The following is a 4,947-nucleotide window of genomic DNA, read 5'->3' as shown; positions in this document are numbered from 1 at the left end:
CAAGAAAGTATTCAGTGAATCTATGTATTAGTTGTTGATTTTTTTCAGATCTCTACATTTTAGGATATAATTTAGGATAGGCCTATACATGACGTTTCCTTGTTCCTGGTCATGCGATCATCATCCGCTTTTGTCCCATAATATAATATTTGGCCTTTGGAGGACTGGGTAGCAGATGTAAAATCAAGGGCCACAATCAAAATCTTAGTTATGTCCGAAACTATCCTAATATGGAATGTTTCAAATACTGTACACACAGGAGAGATGTTCAATTCCTAGTGCTTATGCTAAATGTTAGAATATTCATAATGGAATGTTGTGGGATGACAATGGGAGGAGCATGGTCCTCGTGTACGCACAATTCAATGCAGGATACTATTTATAACCAGCCGCCTGCGTAATGGTTTGCGCAACACGTAAATCATACAATCAGAATCTTTTTGTGCGTACGTAGGCAACGGGTGATACCAAAAATAGTACCAGGTAGGCCGAGCAGGTACCAGATGCCAGTTTCTGCTAATGGAAGACCAAAGTCAAGGCGAGTTGAGCTGATAGCATGCATTGGAAAAGGGACTTAAGGTTTGAATATGTGCAATGTAAAGTTGCTATTTTCTTTTTAATTTAATACCATATTCAGCAAGCCATAACTTGATAAATATTCATCAGTGGGCCAAATAACTTTGCATTCATTCATAGTTTTGATGCCTTCAGTGAGAATCTACAATGTAAATAGTCATGGAAATAAAGAAAATGCATTGAAATGAGAAAGTGTGTCCAAACTTTTGGCCTGTACTGAATGTCAGATAAGTCATGTGAGGATTCAGGGCTTAGACCTTACGGACGAGATCGAAATTCATCAGCCAATCCTGCCTTGCAGAAACCTGTCGCTACGTGCTTACGTAGAAGTTTGACGTCCACTTGAAGTAAGTTTACGTCCACTTTCACTTTCTGCTGTTGAAGGAGCTACACAAAATGTTGCAGCCATCGTAAGTTATTTATTTCCGTTGATTTTTGATGACTTTCATAAATTTAACAATAATACTTAAGTCGTGTTATGTTTTCTATTTCTATTGGGCACGTAGGTTCTATTGATAACACTGCTTTCCAACATGTAGGCCTACAGTAGGCCTAGGCTGGGTCGCGAAGACCAGTGGCGTCGTTAGGCATAGGCATTCGGGGCTAATGCTTATATATTATCTCTCACAACACTTTTCTTTCTTTTTTTTATTCTGATCAAAACCTTGAGATGAGATAGACCTATTTATCAAACAAATAGCCTATAGGCTTACTTGTTTACAGGCATCCTCTCACTCTCCTTCAAGGAGCGTTTCACCGCTGGGAAGATGAATGTGTATTTAAATTGAGTCATTTATGTAGTAGGCCTAGACATGTTGAGTCATCATTGAAGTCAGTGCCTTCTTGACCAAGAAAAAGGCAAAAACGTGTTTTTGGCTTATGTGGATGAAAGCCAACAACTCCCAAAATTCCTTTCACTGCTCTTCGCTGCCCTACCAAGCCACTCCAGGAAGTAGCCGAGACCTGGCTACAAACACACAGAGCAAACTCAATGTAACATTTTGGCATTAATAAGGATTCTAAAATTAAAACAATCATTGTTTTTTGTTAAAATTTCAATGATTCTTCTCCTTAAGCTAAGCATAACAGCAGGGCTGCCAACTTTTCAAAAAACCTTGGAGTGAGATTTGGTGGGGCCAACCAAAATTGCTGCGGAAATTTTTGTTTGGGTCATTCAGCTTTATACCGTACAGTAAAAAAAAACGTACATCAGTGGTTCTCACGTGTAGGGACCAGGCATGGACGGATTATGAACTTTCGGGCCCCTGAGCCCACGTGTATTAAGGGCCCCCCACTAATTATCGCATATGTGGAAGGGGGGTTTGGGGGTCCTCCCCCAGAATTTTTTAAATTTGTTTGATGTGATTTCCTGTATTCTGGTGTATTTTGGGGATGGCCTATACTAAATTCAATCAGATTCATAGCCTACATCCTGATGTGTTGATATTGAGGCAATGATTCCATGCAAAGGCTTGGGCTTCAGGGCCCCCTGACACCTTGGGCCCCTGGGCCTGGGCCCGGAAGGCCCGTGCAGTAATCCATCCCTGGGACCAGGGTCCCAGAGTTAAATTAAATCAAAGGGATCTAACCTACTACTAGGACCATGGGTGTCGGAGGCATTCTGAAAGTGGGTGGGACATTTCAGTGGGGGGTATGGGGGGGTTCTCTCTCAGAATTTTTTTTTTGGACTAGATGCAATTTCCTTAATTCTGGTACATTTTAACACGTTATTTAGATACTTCTATATAACAAAATAAAGCCAGCCTACGAAATTAATAAAAAGTAAATCATGCATAATTTAAAAATAACTCAATATATAGGCTACCTGGCTACGCAATAAGGTTTCCATTACAGCACTGTGGACGTTCAATGAATGCATGAAAGCGGATGGTTTGTTTGAAATTCCGACACTCTTTCAACTACAAGGAACGTAATAGTGATCATCAAATACCTCCCCAGATTTCAGTGCCCATCAGTCCCAACATTTACCAATATAATCAAACAGTCCAAAAGTAAATTAAATATCAAACTAAACTGAAAATGTCATGCTTTTGAAGGCCTACCAGTATGCCGTTCAATGAAACGCATGTCTCAAAATAAAACTCGCATAAGAAATAAAGGGCTGTCTCGAATACAATCCTGCCCCTAAAGGCCTGTACTTTGTCAATGAAGCACTAAACAGATGCTGAAATTAGCACTGGTATTTTGCACGGCAAAAGTGGGCGGGGTCCAAACTAACAATTTTAAAAAGTGGGTGGGTGTTTTGTAAGAATTTAAGAAATGTTTGTATATTTTAACTTTTAAATGCATCAATCAGGTAGCCTGGGTTTTCCCATGCTGCCTTATGCGTGTGATTTTATTCACGCTGCTAGGCAGCCTGGATTCCATGGAGCAAAATTTTCGCCTCAGTTAGGGGACCAATCACAGAACGGAGGGAGGGCAGCAAGACGATGATGACATGCCGAAGCCGTTATGAGCTACGTACGGACGCATTTCATAGACATTCAATAAACAGCTCTGGGCATTCGTAAACCACGTTTCAAATACGAGAAAATGAACGTCTAGTTTCCAGACCCTATCTCAATGAGATGAGGTCTGACGTTAGCCAGGCTATCAATCAAGTGCACTTTTTAAAATAAAATTCAGAGGTCAGACTTGCTTATTTTTATGGAAATATTTGTGCTGTAGCCTAAGCTATTTTGCACTTCAGAATTATAACCATGCATACAGAGGTGGAATAGTTATGGTAATATTGCAAAAAGTTCACAACCACAAAAACATATGCTACATTTCACAGTTCAGAAATGTTCAAAAATGTGTGTACAGCACTCCATGAAATTATGTAGAAGTGGTCACCTGTGTTATTCAGCTAGTTAATTTAAGATAATATATTGGTCATTAATGGCCATAGCATACATGCTATTTCTTTTTCAGGATGTACCCATATCTGCATGATGTGAATGTTTGCATATGGCTTATGTCAGGCTTTATATCAATATTTGTGTCTCGTTATTTGATTTTCTTCATATTTTTGCATTAATGTCACTAGGAAGCATGCCAATATAAATATATTCATTTATCTGTGTAAGTGGGATTGGCTCAAACCTGACAATATAAGAACCATGATAGTGGGATAATCTATGGCTGAGCAATTTACAAAAATGTATGTAGGCCTACTGACAAATAGTTTACCTTAGAATACATTATAATTTCGCCCCAATGAGGCTATGTAGAAATGTGTTGTATTTTCAAAACCGGATTACTCAGGAACCACTTATTGCATGCTTTATATCCTCGTATTCGGTACGGTTTGCTGTTTATTGTGATATTGGGTTTGCCACGTGTTGAAGGGTTAGTGAGATATTAAACCGAGAGTAACGGGTGTGCACTGTGTGCAAAATGCAAATATGAAATTGCACGTCGGTTTAATGATAATTTTCTCGTGAACCATTTAACTTGGCACTAATATCATTGGAAAGCTTAGATTCCGCTCGTTCACATGATGTGTGATATCATATGTAGGCCTATAGGTTTAGTTTAGTTGAACCTCATCTGCCTACTATACTACTATAATACTCAATAATACTCAAAGCATACCTGAAGCCGGGGAAATGCGCCTGGGATGGCTTCTGAAGTAGCATCGCAAATGAGAGAAAATTTAGAAAATTCCACAGACAGGGGGTGCTCTTGAACCCTCTCACCGTCTCTGAAAGCATAACCGTGGCTCAACAGGTAGATCTATAAATAGGCTAAAACAAAGTCCTTTTAGGCAAGTCCCTCCACTCGGCGGCCATATACCAACGTTTTATGGGCACTCATCGGGCACAGTCTTTGGGTCGAACTGCGCGTGCGCAAGGCTTCACGACACCAATCTTGCTCCAGCGGCGAGATCACAACACATGATTGGCACGATGTCGTCACAACACACCACATGATTGGCTCAATGTATTCACATATCGATGTTTTGCTGAGGAAGGGGTGGGATATGTGTAGACAACGGCCATATTGGCGTGACAAACTAGCCCCATGCATTTCTATGGAGTATTTTCTGAGTGCTGTGTCTCCACATTAGAAAGTCTCTGGCTAAACTCATTTTTCAGGCATCTGACCGACCGGGTTGACACTTCAGCGTGAGAAATTGGGGGTGTGACGGCTCCCACACACAGCTGCGTTCCATCAACGCATTCCAGTGGGTGTTCCCGACGGTAGCTATGCAAATGACTTGAAGTAAAACCGTAATGTGATTGGTTGGTGCCATCCGTAGATTGGCCGGTGCCGCAACAGCTGAACTCCTCAACGCGAGCAGCGGGAGAAACGCGACGCGACGGACCCACAATTCAGTTCGGCAACGGATCACGTGAGCCCATTTAA

Source organism: Alosa sapidissima, chromosome 7 (assembly GCF_018492685.1).
Source record: "Alosa sapidissima isolate fAloSap1 chromosome 7, fAloSap1.pri, whole genome shotgun sequence".
Lineage (NCBI taxonomy): Eukaryota > Metazoa > Chordata > Actinopteri > Clupeiformes > Clupeidae > Alosa > Alosa sapidissima.
Note: the sequence above shows the minus strand (reverse complement) of the source record.